Genomic DNA, 27,141 nt, shown 5'->3' on the forward strand with positions numbered 1-27,141 from the left:
GAGGAGATGTGAACACCCCAAATTTTTTAAAATTTCAAAAATTCTGCTTTTGCCTCTAGCCCCCAACTTCTGAATAAATTGGGTCAAATTCTGAACAACTTTCATTCACTTTTCGGATTCACTGGTTGAAGATCCAAAATCCAAATTCAATTCTCACATCTGACCCAAATTTGGATCCAGGTCTGATATCCAAATCCAATTATGAGCCCTATTATCTAATTTTCAATTCAAAATCTAAAAATACAAAAATAATTTTCTGAATGGCTCAGATAGTTCATCCAGTGTTCATTTGGATCCACTGTTCTCTGCTTCTCAATTCGAGATCCAAACTCGAGTATTTACTCAAAATCTTGGATCCAGATCCATTTTTAAACCCAATTTCTGAAATTAACCATGTATTTTTTCTCGAAACCCTCATTTCAGAAAATCCTTAAACTTCAAAACAAATACTTTATAAAAGTCTTTCAAAACCTCGTTTGGATCTCATCTTTTAAAACCCGCATATTTCCCTCATACTTTTGGTCTTTTTCCTCAAAATTATAAAACATAAAATATAAAAAGGAAATTTTTTTTTTCAGAAATTGGCCCAAACTCCCTTTTCCTAAAAAACCATGTAAAAGTAACCACCAATCTGAAAATTTTGAAATAGGAGGGGCCCCTTTTGAAAATTTGTGTAACATTCTTCTGTTATAAAAAGCCACCGTAGGGGAGTCGATCCCTCCATCCATCCTTCGCATCCGGTCTTCGCCCCTCCCTCTTCTACGCACATCCTTCTTCCCCCTATCGATCCCTCTCTTTTTCTTCCCCTCTCTTCCTCATTCTCTCTGTTTTTCTCCTCTCAAGTGGGGAAGAAGTCACACTACAACAATATACAGGAGGCATTACTCCCTCCTAAGTTGAATCACAGTAGCAAGGCTACTGTTTTTATCTTCTCCCTTTTATTTCTGTTTTTTTTTCACCCGCTGTAGTATCGGTTTGCATATAGCAAATACCGATCTACATATGTTGTGCAATATTAACTGAATATCTATATTCCGACATTTGTTTTCTCTTCTTTACAACTTATTTCTGAATCTCCTTGATTTCTTTTTGTATGTTTTTGCATAAATTGCAATTTGTTTCTGCATCTACGTTTTCTTTACAACATATCTTTTCTCTGGTTTTCATTTCAGCACACTTGAATTTAATTTTGTATATGATCTCCGATCAATATTTCTGGTTCGATTCACATTTGTATTTTCGTTTCATTGATTTTCATTCTATTTCATATGCTTTTATTCCTCTTATTATTCATTGCCTTTTAAACCCGTATATCGCATGTGGATTCAACATTTCATCATCCTAGATCTAGATCTTGTATGTAATTTCAGTGTACCATTTGCATCAGAACGATATTAAGCAACACATTCATCTGAATATATGTGTTTCATCTCCCTGTTCAGCATTATCAATTGCATCATCCTTCTAACATTTCATCTATCGCATGCTGCATTGCTTCAATCCCTTTCAATTCTTTACCCTGTTTTGCATCATTTTTTTTTATTTTTTTATCAGCGTTGGATTTGGTCCATCTTCTGTGTATCTACGCTGTCTCCAAAGTAGAGTCTGATTTAAATTCAGTCTCGATTGCATATCCTGCATTATCCATTTCTGGTATTGCGCATCTGTTAATATCTACAGTAACAAATTGCATTCCCTTATACATCTGTGAATTTCGTTCAACAAGCTCATTGTTTGATATGCATTGTATTCTTCTGATTTTTACAACAATTTGAATTTTAACATCATTTGCATAACCCTTTGTTGATTAGCATCACAACATCAATACGTTGTTCACTGTTCTGTCCATCTGCATCTTCATCAATTCATTAGTTACCTTCTGCATTAGCATCGCGTCATTGAGCATTAGCACCTTAGATGTGCATCATTCGTTTGCCCACATAGCATTAGTCTTTCCCAACATTTGCATAGTCTCTGCTCTGCATGAGCTGCATTGTGCTGAATTCTTTGGTCTTATCATTTGCATCCTTTTACATTGTCTGAAACCTTGGATTTCAGTAACAGTTTTAGCATTTCTCTGTTATTCTTCTTATTTGTGGTGCTTTTCATTAATCTTTCTTTGCATTTCTACATTTTCATTTTCAATTATCATTTATGTGTGGCATTTGCATATAATATGCATTTTGTTGTTAGCATCCCGTTCGCATTCACGTGTTTGTGCATTTAGCTTCATTTAGTATATTTTTGCATTCTCAGATATTGTAGCTTGTAGTTGTGCATTTAGTGTCATTAGCACTTGACAAGCTTAACTGCACTTAATTTGCTGCATTTCATTATAAATCTGTGTTGCATTCTTCTATGTTCCATACTGGGTCTTCACCACCAACACTTCTACCCTTCACACTCAGCATTTGCATCCTGCATGATAACTTCCCTCACATCTCCCTTTTGTGCTCCCTGACTTCCAGCATGAAATTCTGACCACCATCATTTTCTGTGATACACACCTTCAAAAACACTCAAAACCCACATTAATCCCTTCACATGATTCTTCCCAATTAGTCCTTTCACCTCTCTTGCATTTATGAACCATCTTCAATAATATAACACAGGTTATAACCTCACCTCTAGGAGGAATTTTAGGGTTATAAATAGGTGCTGGATGTGGCGCTTCTCCATGTTCAGGTTCAAAGTTACTGGGAACATTCTTATTGCCACTTTCATGATTAACCAGTGTCGGTCCTTCAAGCCAATTAATAGGATCAAGTATACCTCAGGTAGTTTTTTTTTGCGCCTGAGCAGCAATATAAAGTGCAGTTAGCAGTGACTTCAACTACTGCTGTTGGTAAGAACTTGAAAAGGAACACATTTTCAGAATTATAAACTCTGTAAATCCCTTTTGAAGCCAATGAATAGTAATGCATTTATCGGACACTCAGATATGCTCTCCATAGGAAATATCATTTCTGGATTTAGTCATACTTCAAGTAAGCATCACCTTCTGGTTCCTAGCTTGGGCATGAAAGTGACTCAAAGACAAAATGGAGGCTTGGGAGAGACCTGCAAGTTGAATTGGTCCTCACCATCCAAAACTGAGTTTATATCACCCTTGAATAAACTGTCCACATTCAACCCATTTTTCTCCAATAGGCTACGAATTGAAATATCTACAAGTGTCTTGCCAAACTTGCTCTCAAGAAGAACCGATGGTCCTCCAAACAATTTATACTGGAGAAACTATTGGAACTTTATCTTATGAGATGAACAAACAGAGGCATAGGCAGCGACCCATTGCCATCTTGCATCAGGTGACTGAGGATGCTGTTATTATCGCAAAATTTTTTCCCCTCCCTCTGCGAGAGTGAGAAAATGATTCTGCGAGTCAAACTCGACCAAAGTTTTGAAAATTGGTTTTGAAAATTACTCGCTTTCATTTTGAAAAATTACAGGAAAATTCCGTGGAATGGGATCCGCCTGCCGGTACGAGGTTCAACCATTCCTGGCGCCTTTACCAGGGGTAATCAAACCAAGGATCAATTGTGCATTTTAACTTGACTTAAATATCTAAATCATTCTCTATTTTCCTAGAATGCACAGAGAATCAGGCATGTGCTATGAAATTTTGAAAAGATGCAAGTTTGGGAAATATGATGTTTGCCTTGGAAAATTGAGATGTACTTGGAAAATGATTGGAAAAGTTCTTTGAAAATGGAATTCCTGGGAAAATCATTGAATTTCATTGGAAATCAGAAATTTGCATTGGAAAATAAATTCTTAGGAAAACTTGAACTTTGGGAAAATCGATTTTGAGATTTGGATTGATTTTTTGAGAAAATGGATTTGAGAATCTTGAGAAAATCAGGAAGTTCATTGGAAAATGGTTTTTGAAATGGAAAATGGATTCTCAGAAAAAACTGGGAACTCTGAGAAAATCGATTTTTGGAATTTGGGTTTGAAATGAAAATCAATTTCTGAAAAAGATTTAAGAATTCTGAGAAACCAACTTCTGAAATAATTCAAGGAACTTTGGAAAAATCGATTTTTGGGATTTGAAAATGAAATTGAGAATGTAAAAACCTTGGGAAATCTTGATTTGAATTTGGAAAATACTTTGAAATCTTGTTTGAAAATTCAGAATTCTGAGAAAATCAAATCCTGAGAAAGACTTGAACATTCTTGGGAAAATTGATTTTTCTGAAATAGAATTGGAAAATGAGTTTAAAAATGATGCAAATTGAATGAATGAATATGAATTTGAAAGATATTTCATTGAGGAATTGAGAAAATCCTTTTGAGTTTAGAGAAATGCAGTGCATTTTTGAAGTTAACCTAAGAGTGTAGGCTGAATGCGACTAATACGAAGATCACAAATCTTGGTTTTCTTCGTATTCTGACTATGGCCATAAATACGAATCTCACCAAATTTGTGAACTCCCTAAGAGGTCATGCACGTGTCAACCATAGTGATTTTGGAAAATGTGCATATGCATCATACATCAGATATTGGAAATTGCAAAAATTAAACTATATGCAATGCAGTCCTATTTTAAACTGAAAAGTAACTCTTATTCCAAATTATTATATTTGATATTACATTGAATTAAAATAAAAGAAAATAAAAGTCTTCTTCATAGATATTCCTGCAAAACTAGAAAACAAGTTAGCACAAAAATGTAGGTTTTTTTCTGAATTTATCCGAAAATATTGCAAATTATTAGATATTATTCATATATAAACCCAAATTCATATCCCCTTTGATATAAGCATGAGAAATAAGTAATAATATTCAAAAATAAACTTGGAAATTTGAAATTGGGGTCAAAATGACCAAAATACCTCTGATGACCTTGAAATCAGGGTTTTTGAAAGAATTTTTATAAAATTTGGAAATTTGAAATCAAATGAAATTAAATTAAACACAATATGATGCAATATGATAATATGCATGAAAATTTAGAGAAATAAAGATTAAAATTTCGAAATTGAGGTCAAAATGACCAAATATTTCTGATAACAAGACTATGGCCTTGAAACCAGGGTTTTTTGAAATAAATTTTGCAAAAATGGGAATTGTAAAATGAAAATGACATTAAAATTAACCCCAATATGACATGCCATGCTTATTTACATGATAAAAACCCTAAAATGGCAAAAATTTTACAAAATATCAAATTTGACTTGATTTTCGCCTGATTTTCGCTTCTGAATTTAAAGATAAGCTAACATACAAAGCAAATGAACTTGGAATTGAGCCAAATTTGGCATGGACACCTAGATTAATCCTAATAATAGAATGAAGCTCGAAAATCTATTTTTTTTATTTTTATAATGTGGAAATTAACTAAAAATCTTAAAAATTAAGATTTTGCCTAAAATGCTGATTCTAAATTGGATTACGGATAGTAAACTTCCATAAAAATTTTCCAAAATTTATAGGGTGATAGAGGACAGTTAGGAAAAGATTTTTGCCTTTTACAGATTCTGGGTTTGACCTATGTTCGGAGCTGGATGGCTCCAGCAAGTTGGATCAGAATCCGCCGACTCTAGGATTTAGGGTAGACTGACAGGTTTTGGAAAAAACCATGAGAAAAATAGCAGACAGATGAAAAAATAGATGAAATTCTGGGAAAATATCCCTGACAAACAAAGGAAGATTTCCTATTTTTACAGTATTGAGATTTGGGTTATGGTTTGGGAGAGAGCAGAGGATTATCAGAGACCTGGATCTCTGAAATTCTCAAACATTGGAATCTAACAGACAGGGAAATCAATTCTGAGAAAAGTACTTAGGCTGTTCTAAAAATCTCCAAATTTTGCAAAACGACAAAGGGAAGAGTTAGAAACAACTTTTATGTTGAAAGTTTTGGCATCCAGCGTATGGGTTGAACAAACATAGTAGGTTAGGGTCGGTCTAGACCCTGACAAGGAAAAAGTGAGATTTTCACAAAGGTATGAGAAAATTGATTTTTAGCAGGGACCAAAACTACTTAGAAAAAGCTAGGAAAGTACTGAAAAATAGTAGACTCTAATAGAGACTAACTATATTTTTTTGAGGGAAATTTGGATCGTCCATTTAGGAGATCCCGGAGGTTCTTGTCTGCTAAAACAGAACTTGAAATCTCTAAAAATGTGAAATCCCAGTTTGGGATTTGATTTATTTGAGAGGGTTTCGAAACGCAAATTGAACCAAATTTTTGACAGAAAAACAATCACCAGTGACTAAGATTATCATGCATTTTTTTTGGGATTTTGTGAAGAAAAATAGATACATAAAATAACGATTGGATTTATCATAAACGTAAAACCTAGATTAGATATTAAACAAACCACATTAAATGTTTTCGAAATAACTAAACTATTTTAAATGTATATTAATAATAAAAGATACATTAATATGAAAATAAAACAGGAATCCACAAGAGGGGAATGATTTGTTTCAATATGGCCTTCAAAAATAGGAGATTCGATCCAACCGGTGGATGAATCCTATAGTCCATGTGGCCTTAAAACGAATGTTTCATCATATTTACTTAGTTTAAGATTAAAAAAAAAAAAGGCATTTACATGATTGCAAATCAAATATTGATTTGATCCTATAACACTTATATAAAACTGAAGCCTAAGTCTCAAATCCATGGGGCTACAAAGGTGAGCATCATGGGGTTTAAAAAAAATAAAAATGAAAGGTATGAAATAAAGGAGTGATCGAACTCACCTTGGATCAGTGGAAAGGGAAGCCTTGCTGTAGTATATGGATACTTGAGGGGATCAAGGAGGGTTGGACCTTGCTACCACAAGGAGAATAGGATCTTACTGGGCCCGAAAAAAAAATCTTTAGAGCTTGATGAAGGTTCGGCTAGAGCTCCTCCGGAGATGCCTGGAATGGCTACCGACTAGAGGGAAACTACCTTGGTTGGAGGTGCCTTGCTGATGGAGGTGCCAATCGAAGGTGCTGTTGAAAGCTGAAACCAAAGGGAGGCAAGAGGATGCTCCTCTTGGTGGTGGTTTGTCTTAGGCGTCAAGTGAAAGGAAGGTAGATAGGAGAGAGAGAATGAGCCAAGAGGTGTGTGGGTTGGGAGAGACTCCAACCAGGCTGGGCATGAGATGATTCCTCTCCTTTCAACCAAAGAACTTATGTTTTAATCACCCATAAACTTAGGGTTGAGATGGGTTAATGAAAAAAGTGGGAATGAGGTTTACGTGAATGGGCCTCTCATTGGGAATTGGTAAGAGGGTAAGAGCCTTATGGTGGCTGGACAATAGAGAAGGGAAAGAAGGAAAGGAGGGAAAGAAATAAGGGAAGAAAGGGGAAGAAAGAAGGAAAGAAACGGAGGAAGAAGAAAAAGGAAAGAAAAAAGAGAAAGAGGGAAGGAAGAAAGAAAAGAAGAGAAGGGTAATACGTGAGTGGGCTGGACCAAGGAGAGAAAGGAAGGAAGGAAGAAAGAAAAGAAGAAAAGAGAAGGAAGAAAGGAAAGAAAGAAAGGAAGAAAAGGAAGAAAGAAGGAAAAGAAGAAATAAGAAAGGAAAGAAAAGAAAGAAGAAGGAAAGGAGAGGAAGAAAGAAGAGGAAGGAAGAAGAAATGAGGGCTGGAGGCTTGGTCGACCACCTTGATGGGTCCCACCTCTAAAAAAAAAAGAAATAAAAAATAAATTAAATAAAAAAATGATTAAATAAATGAAAATATAGCAAAAGAAAATGTTTATTTTTTTTAAAGAAAATACAAGTAGATAAGCCATCTCAGAGTGGCCTCACTTTCCAAATTTGAAATTCATTTTGAGAATCATAGGGGTAGAATAGTCTTTTTAGAAAATTTTTGGACAAAACGAGCTATTTTTGGCAGTTTTTGAAACGAGCTCAGAATTTGAAGTTTCATACCTCGTTGCGAAGCAAATCTAGTTTAGAATTTGAAATTTTGAGTTTGAAAGAAATTCGGATAGTTTTTCTCGAGATAATATTTCCAAATTTAGAATCTTGGGGGTAGAAATGTCAATTTTGGAAACCCAGGGTTTGAAATTGATTTCTGAAAACTTTTAAAACTCAATCTGGATTGGAATTTATAAAACTAAAGTTCTGGATCTCGAAAATTGAAATGAAATGTGATGAAATGTTATGAAATGTTATGAAATGTTGTGAAATGAAATGTGATGAAATGACGAGAAATGGTATGAAATGGCATGCAAAATGCTAACCCTGAATGAAGAAATTTGGATATTAAACCCCGATTGACACTTGTACCAGTTCAAAAAGTGTTAAAATTGATAAAATTTGCCAAATGGTTCAAGAAATGGTTTTCGGTATTTACCGAGCCCGAGTGACACGAAAAATTTGGGTTTAAGCTGGATTGAAATTAAATAAACTGGGTTGAGCTGGGTTCTAGGGTTTCAAAACTCAAGTGAACTGACAAGACACTGACTCAACTGGACTCTCCGACTAAATTTAAAAAAAAAACTGCCATTTTTAGAGAAATGGTACGGAATGGTCACTAGAGTGAAGTGAATTACGAACCAGAGTTGGGTTTGAGCTGGGATAAAGATCGATAATACTGAGATGAACTAAAATTGAAGCTCGAACACTAGCTCAACTAACTGAACTCAGCTCAATTTCAGCTAAATGAGCTGAAATGGGCTAAAATGGGCTCCTAGACACTTGAAAGTGGATTTGAACTGAAACTGGAGCACTTGAACTCTTGGTGAGCTCAAGCTAGACTCTGGGAAATAGGACTAACTAGGAATGACTGACTTGGAGACAATTGGCTTGGATTTGAGTGAGAAATGAGCTCATTTCTGAAGAAATGATCCTATTTTGGCAGGAATGGTTAGAAATGAAAATTGTTTGTTCATCATGAGCTCAGATGAGCTTGAAATAACTGATATTCTAACTGTTCTGAACTAACCAATGAGCTTGGTTGACTCTGACTGACCAGGGGTCCAGGATGACCTAGGGGTAAAATGATAATTTTCCTAATGAAAGTGGGTAAAATGATAATTTTCTAACACAAATTTGGGATTGGACTCCTACACTGACCTACCAGGGTTGGCACTGCATGAGGGGTGTGTTTGAATCTGGATGAGGAAAATTTGGGGTGTTTATAGATGCCCCTCTTTGCTATTAAGCCGGTTTAGGGCCGAGCTTAGTGGCAACGAAAAATACACCAAATTTGGGCTATAAAAATGCCCCAGTTAGAAGGATCTGACTGGTGTGAAAAAATTAGCCCTGATGAAAATGGTAGATATGAATTAAAAATTTATTTCAAAGAAGTGAAGCTTAGGTTTTGCCCTTAACCTGGATGGGATGGGAAATACCTCGTGTAGAAATGAGGCTCAGGTTTAACCCTTAACCTAGCCGGGAGATGAAATACCTTATCAAAATGAGGCTCAGGTTTAACCCTTAACCTGACTGGGAAGATAGAAAATGGTAAGTTGGATGGCGAATAAGACAATTTTTTTGAAGAAGAATAAGGCTACTCTTTCAACAACGTGAAAGACAATCCAAAGGAGCAGGGCGATTCTTTCGACAACGCGAAAGATGACAAAGGCTATCCAATGGAGCATGGCGATTCTTTCGACAACGTGAAAGATGAATTATTTCGACAACGCGAAAGATGACAAAGGCGATCCAAAGGAGCAGGGAGATTCTTTCGACAACGCAAAAGATGAATTCTTTCGACAACGCGAAAGATGACAAGGTGATCCAAAGGAGCAAGGCGATTCTTTTGACAACGCAAAAGATGAATTCTTTTGACAACGCGAAAAATGACAAAGGTGATCCAAAGGAGCAAGACGATTCTTTTGACAATGCAAAAGATGAATTCTTTCGACAATGCGAAAAATGACAAAGGCGATCCAAAGAAACAAGGCAATTCTTTCAACAACACGAAAGATGACAAAGTGATCCAAAGGAGCAAGGTGATTCTTTTGACAATGCAAAAGATGAATTCTTTCTTTCGACAACGCGAAAGATGACAAAGGCAATCCAAAGGAACAAGGCATTTCTTTCGACAACGCGAAAGATGACAAGGCGATCCAAAGGAACAAGGCGATTCTTTCGACTACGTGAAAGATGACAAGGCGATCCAAAGGAACAAGGCGATTCTTTCGACAACACGAAAGATGACAAGGCGATCTAAAGGAACAAGGCGATTCTTTCGACAACGAGAAAGATGACAAGGCGATCCAATGGAGCAAGGCGATTCTTTTGACAACGCAAAAGATGAATTCTTTCGACAACGCAAAAGATGACAAAGGCGATCCAAAGGAACAAGGCAATTCTTTTGACAATGCAAAAGATGAATTCTTTCGGCAATGCAAAAGATGACAAAGGTGATCCAAAGAAACAAGGTGATTCTTTCAACAACACGAAAGATGACAAGGCGATTCAAAGGAGCAAGGCGATTCTTTTGACAAGGCAAAAGATGAATTCTTTCGACAATGCGAAAGATGACAAAGGCTATCCTTTCAGAGAGAAGACTAATCTTTCAACAATGCGAAAGACAATAAAGGTTACTCTCTCAAGGAGGTAAAAGGTGATACCAGGATGTGTCAAGATAGACATCGAGCTCTTCACTTCATGTCGAGATAGTAAGAAAATATTGCCAAAATGTTAAAAATTGTTTGTTGATTTAAAATACTTGAAACTGATGCACATTGGTGCGAAAATATTCCCTCTTTTCTACCTGAAGTATTACATCCGATTAGGCTTAACTCTGTAGAATCAAGATTCGAATTCAAATTGCTTGCAATTGACTTTCTTTCAAGGAAGCTATCAATTTCCTTGATATGAACATGAAAGAGGGTATTCTTGATATTGTGAAAGCAATTGTTAAAAGAATATTGATAATAGAATTTCACTAAATTTAAAGAGGATTCTTGGCAGATTGGGCAGTCTGATATCCTGGGATTCTTTTCTCATGATGATCTTTCTGCACTCTTTTTTTTTGGCAGAATTGAAGCTCTCTTGGTTTTTTAGGGATTACATCATCCTTCATTTTGGAGATGTTCTGACTTTTCTCTCTTTTTTTTTGGAAGGGTACGTCATAAACTTCTTCAACTCAGAGATGTTCCGATCCTTCTTTGCCTCAGGGATTATCTTGACGGTATTGGCTCATTGGTTCGAAATCTCTTGATGATAGCAGAAATTAAATATCTTTTAGGGTTTGTCAGGAGGTTCATCACAGTCGCCTTCATCTTAACAGTGATCTGAACTTTCCCTGGAAGGATCCGTCACAAACTCTTTCATCTTGGAGATGATCCAAATTTTCTTTGGCCCTAGGGGTCTAACTCGCATAATTCGTCTTCATCTTGATGACAATTGAGAGATCCCTTTTACAAATATCTAATTGCAGCTTAATTGAGAGATCTTTCTGTATCACCCAGGATATTTCGACTGCCTTATTTTCCAAGAATGATCTTTAAAAATGTGCCATTGATTGCGATCAATACTGATCACTTATGGCTTTGTAACAACATTGAATTTTCTTTGCTGGCCATATCGAGGATTTATTCTTCATCCTTTTGGTTGGCCAATAGGAAGATTTTGAATTTTGAATCCTTCTTCGCAAAAGCTTTGTCCTTTTGAAAGTAATACTGAAGGTAATTTTGAGGTAATTCTTTTATGCAATAAAGGTTTTAAAATCAACAAATATTTAATGACAAATTGGCAAAATATTTTTGGAATCTTTGGTGAAAGAAATTGCTTGATATCCGAGTTGACACATCAAGGGATTCTGGATGAAGGTCTAACACGAACCTGAACTCTAAAGTTAAATCCAATACGAAATTGGAATTCTGAAGGTAAGTCCTAGCACAATGCTGAATTTTGAAGGTAAGTCCAACTCAGAAGTTGGTTTTGAAAGAACGATCGAGTCAAAACTCAAATCTTGTAAGGAAAACTGGAAAATTCGAGTCAAAACTCTAGTCTTCAAAAGAAAACTAGAAAGTTTGGTTTTGAAGGAAAGAAAATTTGAGTCGAAACTCAAATCTTTGAAGGAAAACTAGGCCCATTCGGATTTAAAGGAAAGGAAATTCGAGTCGGAACTTGAATCCTAAAAGAAAAACTGGAAAATTTTAGAAGGAAATAAAATTCGAGTCGGAACTCGAACACTAAAGGAAAAATTTATCCAATTTGGATTTAAAGGAAAGGAAACTCGAGTCGAAACTCGAATCCTAAAGGAGAAACTGGAAAATTTTAGAAGGAAAGGAAATTCGAGTCAGAACTCGAACCCTAAAGGAAAAATTTATCCAATTTGGATTTAAAAGAAAATAAATTTGAATCGAAACCCGAATCCTAAAGGAAAAACTGGAAAGTTTAGAAGGAAAGGAAATTTGAGTCAGAAGTCGAATCCTAAAGGAAAAACTTAGACCAATTTGGTTTTAAGGAAAAGAAATTCAAGTCGGAACTCAAACCCTGAAAGAAAAGTAGATCAATTTGGAAGGAAAAGACATTTGAGTCGGAACTCGAATCCTGAAAGAAAACTAGATCAATTAGAAGGAAAGAAAATTAGAGTCAGAACTCGAATCCCGAAGAAAAACTAGATCAATTAGAAGGAAAGGAAATTCAAGTTGGAACTCGAATCCCGAAGGAAAACTTGATCAATTAGAAGGAAAGAAAATTCGAGTCGGAACTCAAATCCCGATGGGAAACTAGATCAATTGGAAGGAAAGGAAATTCGATTCGGAACTCGAATTCTGAAGGAAAACTAGACCAATGTGGACACTGAATTTTAAAGTGTACCAGTGTGAACACCGAATTTTGAAAATGAACTGGTATAAGCACTGTGTTTTGAAAAATTATCAGTACAAACACTGGGTTTTAGAAAATTACCAATACGAACACTGGGTTTTGAAAAATTACCAGCACGAACACTGAATTTTAAAAAATTACCAGCACGAACACTGGGTTTTTGAAAAATTACCAATTGATTCTGATGGAAGATTTTCAGTCTTCACCCTCGTGCTGACTTGGACAACTGTCGGGGTCATCAGGATTTATCTCTTATCCTGAATGGGCAGTTCAGGTTTATCCCTTAACTTGAAGGAAAAATGAATTTGATGCATATGGATGCAAATGAATGCGAATGAATGCATGCAAATGCAAATGAATGCGAATGAATGCATGCAAATGCAAATAAATGCGAATGTATGCAAAATGATGTAAATGAATGCACATGTGTGCAAAATGAGAGATTTGTTTGATCCTGCCTGCATACAGGATGTTTTGAAGACAATTTTCAAAATAATGCCCTAGTATAATAGGGTAAGGAAATTTAGATAAAAGAAAGATAATTGACGTTCGAAGAATGCTCTCCGAAGATAACAAAGCAACTGACTTTTGATTGATTCACGAGAAACTCTGAAGAGGGTCATTCCTCATGAAAGAACATTTTGCGGAGAAGGAGAATAAAATGTGACATCAAGTTTATGAGGAAAATTGATAATTTTATTGATGCATTGAAGGAAAGATGACAAATTAAGGAAAGACAATCAAGATTACATCACCCCTTTAAAATGATAAAGCAAGATGAGAAATGGGAAAATGCTGGCATTTGTCGGCTTTTGAGTAATTGAGAAAAAATGACTAGTCCTTCTTTTCATCTTCAATGAGAAGATTCTTATCAATGCAATCCTAAACGATGTTCTTGAAGACTAAACAATGGTTAGTATCGTGTCCTACTGCCCTATGGAATTTGCAGAACTGGTCCATGAATCTTCCTATGATCGTGGGAAGATCTATGGCTCTTGAGAGCTTTACCATTTCTTTGGTCAACATATATTCGAGGATTTCATCGAAAGGCTGCTCAAGAAGAGTAAACTGACGATCGTCACCCCAACCATCCCGCTTTATCTCTTCTTTTTGCTGACTCAATTTTTCATTCTTCTTTGAAGACTTTTCTTTCTGACCTGTATCATTGCTCTTGCTATTTTTATAGTCGTTGCGATTGAAATTTTCCTTCTTCTTTGAATCTTGATTATTCTTAACGAGAGTGATGCCATCATAGACCTCATTCTCTATTCCCATCTTGAGCCACTCGACCCGTTCAGTAAGCTCAATGAAACATTTGGAAGGCGAGGTAGAGATAAGACCTCTCAAAGGTTGTGAGAAATTGTTTAGAATAATTTGGACTGCATGCTCCTCTAAGATGGGATTTCTCATTTTATTGCAAGTGCCCCTCCATCTGAAGGATGAAACTTCTAGCTTTCTCATTATCTCTTTGCTTTGTATTATAGATATGGTTTAGCGTTCGCAGCACTTCGATATTGAAAAAGAATCGTTCAATGAACAGATTGACCACTTTATCGAATTCCTTCAACTCGATGGGATTGACGTGTTCTGAGTACCACTTGGCGGTAGTGCTCTTCAAACTGTGAGGAAAACATCTGAATAAAGCACGATTGTCTATCTTGAATCGATTGCACTCCACAAAGAACATAGCCAGGTGAGCCTTGGGATCGCCAGTCCCATCAAATTTGACAAATTTTCGGGGGAGATCCTCCAGGCTGTCATCCCCATCTAAACCATCATAGAAATCTTCGCTTGTGAAAATTCTTTTGCCCTTGTCGCAGGCTTGCATATCCTTAACCATTTTGACCACGTCTCTAAGTTGTGACTGGTCAAGGTCATTAACAGACTGATCCTTGGACTTATTGGCTGACCTCTGCTCCTGAGTCATCTTTCGAAAAGCTTGCTGAGCCTCACACTCTTCATCGGTGTCATCCACTGACTCTGCTTTATTAGATGTGTCTTCATGTTGGATACGCTTCTTGGATATCTTCAGTTGTTTCTTCAATGTTTGGCCCTTGATCTTTTTCTTGGTAGGAATCTTTTTTGAACTGGCCCCTGCTTGCTCATTCAACATTTTCTTCATCATTTTCTGAAACAAAGCGTATATCTGAGGATCAACATCATCATTGGTTTGTTGACTCTGGTTCCTAGCAGATCACGGTGAATCCATCTCTTGCTCACTGCTACTGTTAGGGTGCTGAAGCGACGTTGTTTTCTTTCTGGATCTGGTCTGAACCATTTCACGATGCCGAAACTCTCTGTAAGACAAATGGGATGATTAGAATGAGGAAAAATTCTTGAAGGCAATGACTTGGGGGATAAAAGGAAAATAATGGATGAAGATCTGAAATTAGGTTGACAATTTGAAGAATATCCCTTTATCAGGGATTGGATTATTGCTGGGATCGCGACAATTGCGTTGTTATTTCATAAGAGGAACTAAACAACCGGGATATGCCTTGTTACCTAGGCGAGGTCGTTAACCACAAAGTAAAAGACATCTTTGAAGGAATATAACAAAGTAATGCATAATTGGTAATGAGCTTCATTGTGAACTTGAGAGATTAGTTGAGAAGGAAGGCAAAAAGATTTTTTCAGGGGAAAACATTCATCACAAAGGGCATATTGCACGAGAGTTCAAAAAATAACATTATGAAGAAAATGACATCCAAATATAAGGAAAACTGATGATTTTATTGATGTCTTAGAGGAAGGATGACAAATTTAAAGAAAGCAACTGGGGACTACATTTATTCAAAGAAGCAAAACAGAAATGATAGAAATGAGAAAGCATTGGCATTTGTCATCTTCATGAATGATCAGAGAAAGGCTCGGTCAGAACGACCGATTGGTCCTCCTCTTTAACGGGGAGATTCTTGTCAACACAGTCTTGAACGATATCTTTGAAGACAAAGCATCGCTCAGTATCATGCCCCGTAGCTTGGTGGAATTTGCAAAAGCGATCTTTCCATTTTCCTAGGGTGACCGGAGGATTAGCAATTCTTGGAAGCTTAACCATTCATTTGCTCAACATGTATTCCAGGACCTTTTCGAGGGGCTGATCTAGAGGAGTGAGCTTGTGGTCACACTCCCAACCTTCATGCTTTGGCTTCTTTTGAATGCTTGTTTTCTGCTGAGAGCAAGATTGAAGGGGTTTGGCCAGGACATGGTCTGCTGTTTTGTGTCCCCCCAGAATATTCTTATCAACGTGATCCTAGACGATATTCTTGAGGACGAAACAATTTTCTATATCGTGTCCCATTGCACAATGAAACTTGCAAAATTGTTCTTTGAATCTACCCATGATTGTCGGGGGATCGATGACTTTTGGTAAATGAACCATGCCTTTTGCGAGCAAATTTTCTAAAACAGCCTCGAGCTTATGATCCAGAGAGGTGAACTTTCGATCAGTGCTCCAGTCTTTGTGTTTAGGTTTTTCTTGCTCTTTCCTTTTATGCTGGGGACTGGACTGGAGAGGTCGGGCATTCTGCTTGTCCATTTTATCCTTTTGACATGCATGGTCCTCTCTGCCTGGATTTGGGTTTCCTGATCTGCCAGTATGATTTTTTCTGCCACCCCTTTTGCTTTTGCCATGGTTGTTGCCCTCGATGTTCACAGAGAACGTGACTGGTGTCATCCTCTCGACTGGCTCCTTTCTGATGTTTGACTCGGGTAGCTCCAATAGCATCTTTGTCATCATCTTTTGAAACATCCTATACATGACTAGATCAATGTCATCTTCACTTATCTGGTCCTACTTCTTGACTGGCCTCGGAGAACTCATCTCTTCGACACTGCTTGGTGTTGTTCTCTTTCTCGACTTTGTTTGAACCGTGGTGAAATGCTAATGCTTTCTGCAGAATAAAGGAATGGTTTAGACTGAAGGGTTTTTGGGAGAAATAGAGATAATGAAGGAGATGTCTAAGGACTTGGAAAGAGACAAAAATTTTGAATAGAATTTGGAAGACATATATGAAGAAAAAAAGTTTGACAAGATTGAAACATTTGAAAAATTGTAGGCATGATCAAAATAAGGTTGAAAATTCGAGATCCAGAGGAAAGGTAGGAAAAGAAAAATCGCTTGGACCTTTTATGAAAAAATATAAGGTTTTTGAAAATCGTCCAGGGTTTTGATAAAATTGTTGGAAAAATAGATGAAATTTGGAAAATGATGTAAGAGGCAAATAAAAGGGAAATGAGAAATAAAAGAAGAATGCATTCAATCACATCCTGCATAAACAATTATGCATATTCAGCATTCTCTAAGAAGCTGACTCTAAATGCATCAATTTTGAAAATGGTTGTAGGACCCTAATCCTAACTCTAAGCTTAGATTAGCTGTTTCCAATCATGCTATGCCGATATACTCAACTCAAAACCCAAAGTACGTGGCATAAAATTCATGTCCGGTTTTAGGCTTGTGTTTTCCCAACATCCTTGAGCACTTGCCGATATACATTGGACTATGGCCCTTGGTACGTGGCAGGGGGGCGTTAGCCTAAATAAGTGGCTCAGTTGTGGGGCTCTGTCTCAAACTATGGTTTTGGAAGAGAGCCCAGCAACGTGAAGACCAGGTAGACATAGGTGAGGTGGTTTTTGAAAAAATGATCACATGCAGGCAAATAGATGGCTCTAAGTCCTAAAGAGATAGAATTTTGAAAATTTTGAAGAAGCAAACATTGTTTTCACACAAATCCTAGATTGAGGAGTATTGTATTTCAGACCTTAGTCTAAGTGATCATGAATAATCCTCCTCAATTGGTCCTACCAAACCGTGCCTAGTCTACATGTAATCCATGTCAGCTGGGTTTAAGTCTAGGCTCCTAGGTTCACATGATATCAGAAAATAAAGCTGACATTTTGTAGAGCATGATTTTGACAATTGAGCTAAGTTAAAGCACACAGTTGATCAGACAAAGACAGGTCTCATCTCGGTCGCCAAACCTGTTATAATCACAAATTTTCCCCCCCTTTCTCTGCGAGAGTGAGAAAACGATTCTGCGAGTCAAACTCGACCAAAGTTTTGAAAATTGGTTTTGAAAATTACTCGCCTCTATTTTGAAAATTTGCGGGAAAATTCTGTGGAATGGGATCCGCCTGCCGGTATGAGGTTCAACCATTCCTGACGCCTTTACCAGGGGTAATCGAACCAAGGATCAATTGTGCACTTTAACTTGACTCAAATATCTAAATCATGCTCTATTTTCCTAGAATGCACAGAGAATCAAGCACGTGCTATGGAATTTTGAAAAGATACAAGTTTGGAAAAACGATGTTTGCCTTGGAAAATTAAGATGTACTTGGAAAATGATTGGAAAAGTGCTTTGAAAATGGCATTCTCGGGAAAATCATTGAATTTCATTGAAAATCAGAAATTTGCATTGGAAAATAAATTCTTAGGAAAACTTGAACTTTGGGAAAATTGATTTTGAGATTTGGATTGATTTTTTGAGAAAATGGATTTGAGAATCTTGAGAAAATCAGAAAGTTCATTGGAAAATGGTTTTTGAAATAGAAAATGGATTCTCAGAAAAAACTGAGAACTCTGAGAAAATTGATTTTTGGAATTTGGGTTTGAAATGAAAATCAATTTCTGAAAAAGATTTGAGAATTCTGAGAAACCAACTTCTGAAATAATTCAAGGAACTTTGGAAAAATCGATTTTTGGGATTTGAAAATGAAATTGAGAATGTGGAAACCTTGGGAAATCTTGATTTGAATTTGGAAAATACTTTGAAATCTTGTTTGAAAATTCAGAATTCTCAGAAAATCAAATCCTGAGAAAGACTTGAAAATTATTGGGAAAATTGATTTTTCTGAAATAGAATTGGAAAATGAGTTTGAAAATGATGCAAATTGAATGAATGAATATGAATTTGAAAGATATTTCATTGAGGAATTGATAAAATCCTTTTGAGTTTTGAGAAATGCAGTGCATTTTTGAAGTTAACCTAAGAGTGTAGGCTGAATATGGCTAATACGAAGATCATAAATATTGGTTTTCTTTGTATTCTGACTATGTCCATAAATACGAATCCCTCCAAATTTGTGAACTCCCTAAGAGATCGTGCACGTGCCATTCGTGTCAACCATAGTGAGTTTGGAAAATGTGCATATGCATCATACATCAGATATTGAAAATTGCAGAAATTAAACTATATGCAATGTAGTCCTATTCTAAACTGAAAAGTAACTCTTATTCCAAATTATTATATTTGATATTACATTGAATTAAAATAAAAGAAAATAAAAGTCTTCTTCCTAAATATTCCTGCAAAACTAGAAAATAAGTTAGCACAGGAATGTAGGCTTTTTTCTAAATTTATCAGAAAATATTGGAAATTATCAGATATTATTCAGATATAAACCCAAATTCATATCCCCTTTGATATAAACATGAGAAATAAGTAATAAAATTCAAAAAAAAACTTGATTATTAGAAATTGGGGTCAAAATGACCAAAATACCTCTGATGACCTTGAAATCAGGGTTTTTTGAAAGAATTTTTATAAAATTTGGAAATTTGAAAATCAAATAAAATAAAATTAAACACAATATGATGCAATATGATGATATGCATGAAAATTTGGAGAATTAAAGATTGGAATTTCGAAATTGAGGTCAAAATGACCAAAATGCTCCTGATAACAAGACTATGGCCTTGAAACCAGGGTTTTTTGAAATAAATTTTGCAAAAATGGGAATTGTGAAATGCAAATGACATTAAAATTAACCCTAATATGACATGACATGCTTATTTACATGATAAAAACCCTAAAATGCCAAAAATATCACAAAATATCAAATTTGACTTGATTTTCGCTTGATTTTCGCTTCTGAATTTAAAGGTAGACTAACATACAAAGCAAATGAACTTGAAATTGAGCCAAATTTGTCATGGATACCTAGACTAACTCTAAAAATAGAATGAAGCTTGAAAATCTATTTTTTTGTTATTTTTAATATGTAAAATAACTAAAAATCTTAAAAATTAAGATTTTGCCTAAAATGCTGATTCTAAATTAGATTTCGGATACTAAACTTCCATAAAAATTTCCCAAATTTTATGGGGTGACAGAGAACAGTTAGGCAAAGATTTTTTCCTTTTACAAATTCTGGTTTTGACCTATGGTCGGAGCTGGATGACTCCGGCAATTTGGATCAGAATCCGACGACTCTAGGATTTAGGGTAGACTGACAGGTTTCGGGAAAAACTATGGGAAAAATAATTGACAGATGCAAAAATAGCTGAATATCTGAGAAAATGTCCCTAACAAACATATAAAGATTTCCTCTTTTTATAGTATTGAGATTTGGGTTATGGTTTGGGAGACAGCAGAGGATTATCATAGACCTAAATCTCTGAAATTCTTAGACATTGGAATATGACAGACAGAGAAATCAATTCTGGGAAAAATACTTAGGCTTATCTAAAATTCCTAAATTTTGCGAAATAACAGATAGAAGAGTTAGGAACAACTTCTATGTTGGAAGTTTTGACATCCAGCCTATGGATTGAAAAGACACAGTACGTTAGGGTCAGTCTAGACCCTAACAAGGAAAAAGTGAGATTTTCCCAGGGGTCTAAGAAAATAGATTTTTAGCATGGATCAAAGCTACTTAGAAAAAGTTAAGAAAGTACTAAAAAATAGTAGACTCTAATAGGAACTCACTGTATTTTTTTGAGGGAAATTTGGATCATCCATCTGGTAGATCCTGGAGGTTCTTGTCTTCTAAAACAGAACTTGAAATCTCTGGAAATGTGAAATCTCAGTTTGGGATTTGATTTATTTGAGAGGGTTCCGAAACCCAAATTGAACCAAATTTTTGGCAGAAAAACAAACACCAATGACTAAGATTATCATGCATTTTTTTTGGATTTTGTGAACGAAAATAGATACATAAAATAATGATTGGATTTATCATAAACTTAAAGCCTAGATTAGATATTAACAAAACAACATTAAATGTTTACGAAATGACTAAACAATTTTAAATGTATATTAATAATAAAAGATGCATTAATATGAAAATAAAACAGGAATCCACAGGAGGGAAATGATTCGTTTCAATATGGCTTTCAAAAATAGGAGATTCGATCCAATCGGTGGATAAATCCAATAGTCCATGTGGCCTTAAAACGAATGTTTCATCATATTTACTTAATTTAAGATAAAAAAAGGCATTTACATGATTGCAAATCAATAATTGATTTGATCCTATAACACTTATATAAAACTGAAGCCTAAGTCTCGAATCCATGGGGTAACAAAGGTGAGCATCATGGGGTTTAAAAAAAATAAAAATGAAAGGTATGAAATAAAGGAGTGATCGTACTCACCTTGGATCGGTGGAAAGGGAAGCCTTGCTGTAGTATATGGATACTTGAGGGGATCAAGGAGGGTTGGACCTTGCTACCACAAGGAGAATAGAATCTTGCTGGGCCTAAAAAAAAAAATCTTTGGAGCTTGATGAAGGTTCGGCTAGAGCTCCTCCGGAGATGGCTGGAATGGCTGCCGACTAGAGGGAAACTACCTTGGTTGGAGGTGCCTTGTTGCAGCTGATGGTTGCAACAATGAAGATGGTGGAGGTGTCTTGCTGATGGAGGTACCAATGGAAGGTGCTGCTGAAGACTAGAACCAAAGGGAGGCAAGAGGATGCTCTTCTTGGTGGTGGTTTGTCTTAGGCGTCAAGTGAGAGGATGGTAGATAGGAGAGAGAGAATGAGCCAAGAGATGTGTGGGCTGAGAGAGATTCCAACTAGGCTGGGCGTGAGATGATTCCTCTCCTTTCAACCAAAGAACTTAGGTTTTAATCACTCATAAACTTAGAGTTGAGAGGGTTTAATGAAAAAAGAGGGAATGAGGTTTACGTGAATGGACCTCTCGTTGGGAATTGGTAAGAAGATAAAAGCCTTATGGTGGCTGGACAATAGAGAAGGCATAGAAAGAAAAGACGAAAAAAAAGAAGGAAAGAAAGGGGAAGAAAGAAGGAAAGAAAGGGAGGAAGAAGAAAAAGGAAAGAAAGAAGAGAAGAGAAGAGAAGAGAAGAGAAGAGAAGAGAAGGGTAATACGTGAGTGGGCTGGACCAAGGAGAGAAAGGAAGGAAGGAAGAAAGAAAAGAAGAAAAGAGAAGGAAGAAAGGAAGAAAGAAGGAAAAGAAGAAAGAAGAAAGGAAAGAAAAGAAAGAAGAGGAAGGAAGAAGAAATGAGGGCTGGAGGCTTGGTCGACCACCTTGGTGGGTCCCACCTCTAAAAAAAAAGAAATAAAAAATAAAAATAAATAAATAAAATAATAAAATAAAGGAAAATATAGCAAAAGAAAATGTTTATTTTTTTTAAAAGAAAATACAAGTAGATAAGCCATCACAGAGTGGGCTCACTTTCCAAATTTGAAATTCATTTTGAGGATCATAGGGGTAGAATAGTCTTTTTAGAAAAATTCTGGACAAAATGAGCTATTTTTGGCAGTTTTTGAAACAAGCTCAGAATTTGAAGTTTCATACCCCGTTGCGAAGCAAATCCAGTTTAGAATTTGAAAATTTGAGTTTGAAAGAAATTTAGATTGTTTTTCTTGACAAAATATTTCTAAATTTAGAATCCTGGGGGTAGAAATGTCAATTTTGGAAACCCAGGGTTTGAAATTGATTTCTGAAAACTTTTAAAACTCAATCTGGATTGAAATTCATAAAACTGGAGTTCTGGATCTCAAAAATTGAAATGAAATGTGATGAAATGCTGAGAAATGATATGAAATGGTATGAAATGCCATGCGAAATGCTAACCTTGAATGAAGAAATTTGGATATTTAACCCTGATTGAAACTTGTACCAGTTCAAAAAGTGTTAAAATTGATAAAATTTGTCAAATGGTTCAAGAAATGGTTTTCGGTCTTTACCGAGCCGGAGTGACACTAAAAATTGAGGTTTGAGCTGGATTGAACTGAAATGAACCGGATTGAGCTGGGTTCTAGGGGTTTCAGAACTCAAGTGAACTGACAAGACATTGACTCAACTGGGCTCTCCAACTAAATTTTTTAAAAAAGCTATCATTTTTAGAGAAATGGTATGGAATGGTCACTGGAGTGAAGTGAATTACGTACCAGAGCTAGGCTTGAGCTGGGATAAAGATTGATAATACTGAGATGAACTAAAACTGAAGCTCAAACACTAGTTCAACTGACTGAACTCAGCTCAATTTAAGCTAAATGAGCTGAAATGGCCTCCTAGACACTTGGAAGTGAATTTTAACTGAAACTGGAGCACTTGAACTCCTGGTGAGCTCAAGCTAGACTCTAGGGAATAGGACTGACTGGGAATGACTGACTCAGAGACAATTGTCTTGGATTTGAGTGAGAAATGAGCTCATTTCTGAAGAAATGATCTCATTTTGGCAGGAATGGTTAGAAATGAAAATGGTTTGTTCATCATGAGATCAGATGAGCTTGAAATGACTGATATTCTAACTGTTCTAAACTGACCAATGAGCTTGGTTGACTCCGACTGACCAGGGGTCCGGGATGACCTAGGGGCAAAATTGTAATTTTCCTAATGAAAGTGGGTAAAATGATAATTTTCTGTCACAAATTTGGGGTTGGACTCCTACACTGACTTACCAGGGTTGGCACTACACGAGGGGTGTGTTTGAAAATGGATGAGGAAAATTTGGGGTGTTTACAAATGCTCATAAGGAAAATCGACAATTTTTGAGTGGAAAGCTTCATGATCTGGTAAGAGCTCTTGTTGATGAAGAAATGGATGAAAGTCCCCTGAAAGGAGACAACCTCTATATGGATAAGAAAGTGCGATCCAATACAGAGAAAGATGGAGTGCAAGGGGAAAAGGGTAATGATGATGCATAAATTATATATTTTCTTAACACATTTTCACTACATAAATGCATCATCTATAGGTTTAGAACCCACACTTAGATGCATATTGATATTATGGAGCTACGATTCAAATTCCAGCAAAATTGGACTTAAAATGAAGAATTTATTGCATTTACAGTACAACAGGTCAAACCACAGAGCAAATCTGGAGATTCAGGATCCAAACCACTCATCTGGGTCTTGGATCTGGGCCAAAACACATAGAAATCCACTCCAGCCCAGCCATTCACGTTTTTCATAAAATATTTTCTAAAAACCCCCTATCCAAAGAGGCGCACAAGCATTATTATGTTTTTAATCCTTTTTCTAGAAAACTCAAAAAATAACCCATATCGTTTAAATAGTAAGTGGCGTCCCATTGTTGGGCTGTCTTTTGCTTAGGTTTTCGTGCCCTAGGGGCATGAATCTTGGTCCAACCACCTTTCTTCCCCATCATCCCATGCTATTTTCATTAGAGCTTGAAGTTTTGCTTGAGATCCAAGCATTCTTTCTTGTCTTTCTTCCATATCTCTTCGTTTCTTTTACATCCCTGTTGAAGATTCACCATGTTTGCTGTATTTTGCAGGTGTAGCAGAGGTTGAAGACACTTTCTCTTACGTGTAAGTGCGAGACACTCCAACAAGAGGGATCGACTCTACCTCCATCCGATCTTCTAAGCCACCCGATCGAGAATCGGTTCCTTCTCCGCCCTCGGTGGACTTCAAACGTGTTGCAACTGCAAAGTAAAGTTCCATGGCGATATTCCAGCATCAACGAGGTCCTTCGTGGTGCGAAACCCTAGCAAAGTTCGCTCTTTCCTTCCCCACAGTCGTCGGATTGCCCTTGAGGTAAGATCTTCTCATCCCTTGCTTCTAGTTAAAACCCAAGCTGTGCGTGTGTTTGTGTGTTTTTCTGTTTTTTGTCAGCCTTAGTGTAGAGGTTTTGTGCATAAACCAACACGTAGAGGTCATTTAGGTGTTGTCCTTTTTATTTAATAGTGATTTACATTGTGCTAGTGGTTTTTGGGTGTAGGCGTGTGATTTGATTTTATGTTGTGTATTGTCTGCATTTTTTTCATCGTTTTTCAGCCATAGTAGGTCTTATTGTGTTGAGAAAAGCATGTTAGGTCGAGTAGATAATTATATCTGATTTTGTTTTGATTCAATGCATCATTGTGAATATCGACTTCTTGTAATTTGTCTAGAATAGTAGATTTTATTTTCAGTTGGCTGTAGCGTTTTTAGTAGTATTTTAATTTGCTAAATTAGTTCCAGTTAAGTAATTAGCTGTGTAAATGTATTTAGTTTTAATATAGTGATAAATTAGTTAATTGTGTGAATAGTATTTGGTATTGAGTTAGACGATTTCGGTTTTAGCATTTTCTGTGTTATTTGTTTCAGTATTGCATTCAAAGATCATCCACTGTTCTCCCAATTTATGAAGGCCAAAAAGGGATTTGATCTGTTAGTAAAGCATGGCCACTGTATGTGCTGGCTGTTCAGCCGTCTGCAGTATTCCCGAATTTTCTTCAAAGCTGACCTCATCAATGCCCCTAATGCTAGGGATATCAGTAGTGAAAGTGGGCCTAGGAACCATGGGTTGTGCAAGCCTCTTCTCCGGATCCTCGCCCAAGACTGTTGTGATCATTCCACCTTTTGACCACTTGACACACTGATGCAGAGTAGACGGCACCGCGTTCGTGTTGTGAATCCACGGTCGTCCCAACAACAGATTATACATTGGGGGTACATTGACCACATGAAAGAGGACAGAGTGGACCGAGTAGTCAATGAAAATTTCCAAGAAAATTTTCCCTTTAGCTGTCTGGCCATGATTATCAAACCCGTAGATGGTGATCGGGTCCGGGATATATTCCTCTTCTCTAATGCCCAAAGCTTTGGCTGTCATTTCTGGGCATATATTGAGGTTGCTGCCTCCATCTATCAGCACATGAGGAACAGTCATTCCTCTGGCTCGAATCACAACATACAAAGCGTTGTTGTGAAACACATGCGGCTTAGAAAGATCTTCATCTGAGAAAGTGATTGGAGCATTTGTCATGGCCTGATTGACTATCTGGGCCATGTCTTCAGGAGTTATGCTCGGTTTTACTTTGATTTTCCGCAACAGATCATTCAACACCTGCTGGTGTTTGGTGGAGGCTTGAGCTAAGTCCAAAATTGAGACATTGGATAATGCAGTTATCGGTTGTGGTGTGGATGTCTCATTTTTCTTCGGGGCGGGCTTAATAAAGTGTTTGGGGAGCCATGGCATTTTTTTAGCCACATCAGGAGATACCCCAGCGGATTTGTCAGATACTTTCATTTTTCCAAAGGCTGCAATGAGGTCCATCTTCTGAGCTTTGGACTGAGCCTGCTGCAGCACAAGGACCTGATGTTGGACTTGTATATCCTTTTTAGAGCATGGCCTGATATGCTCCTGTGGCTGAAAAGGCTGTTCAGAAATGACCGTTGTAGAATGATGGGGAAAGGGTTTCTTCAGAATATCCATATTTTCATCTTCGACACCCTCTACCAGAAGATTCTTATCGATGAGATCCTGAACAATATTCTTGAGAACGAAGCAGTTCTCAGTATTGTGCCCCACTGTTCTGTGAAATTTACAAAATTGATCTTTGAATTTCCCCATGGGAATAGGGGGATCAACCAACCTAGGCAGTTTGACCATCTCCTTGGTCAACATATACTCGAGCACAGTCTTGAGGGATTGGTCTAGTGGAGTGAATTTCCTGTCATAACTCCACCCTTCATGCTTTACTTTTTTTCGGGGCTTCGGTCCCTGTTCTAATTGAAGTGGCTTATTGAATTGAGGGACTGACTTGCCTTTCTGATCGTTCTTGTTGGAACTTCCTACCCCATAACAGAAATCTTTGTTCTGCCCCTTACGGTGTTTCCAATTATTATTTCTGACAGAATTAGTGAAGTGAGTCTTCTTCTTCTGCTCAGTTTGGCCGTTGTTCTTAGTAAAGGTGAAACCTTCATAGAAACCATTTTCCATACACAACTCGAGCCATTCGGCTCGCTCTGTCAGTTCAATGAATGTCCTTGATGGTGCAGTAGAGATGAGACCTCTTAGAGAGTGTGAGAAGTTACTCAGAATTAGGGACAAAGCATGTCCCTCTGATATGGGGTCCCTCATCTTGTTGCAAGCTGACCTCCATCGGTGGATAAAATCTCTGGCCTTCTCATTTTCTCTCTGTTTAAGGCCGCAAAGATGGCTGAGGGTGGGAAGTGCCTCAGCATTGAAGAGAAATCGCTCAATGAACATGTTTACCATTTTGTCAAATTCTTTCAACTCAATTGGATTTACATGCTCCGAGTACCATTTAGCTGCGGTTCCCTCCAGACTGCGAGGGAAACATAGGAAAAGTGCACGGTTGTCTCGCTTGAATCTGGAGCATTCAGCGAAGAACATGGCGAGATGAGCTTTAGGATCGCCCGAACTATCGAATTTGATAAACTTTCTGGGGAGATTCT

Source organism: Nuphar pumila, chromosome 12 (assembly GCF_984573655.1).
Source record: "Nuphar pumila chromosome 12, dmNupPumi1.hap1.1, whole genome shotgun sequence".
NCBI lineage: Eukaryota > Viridiplantae > Streptophyta > Magnoliopsida > Nymphaeales > Nymphaeaceae > Nuphar > Nuphar pumila.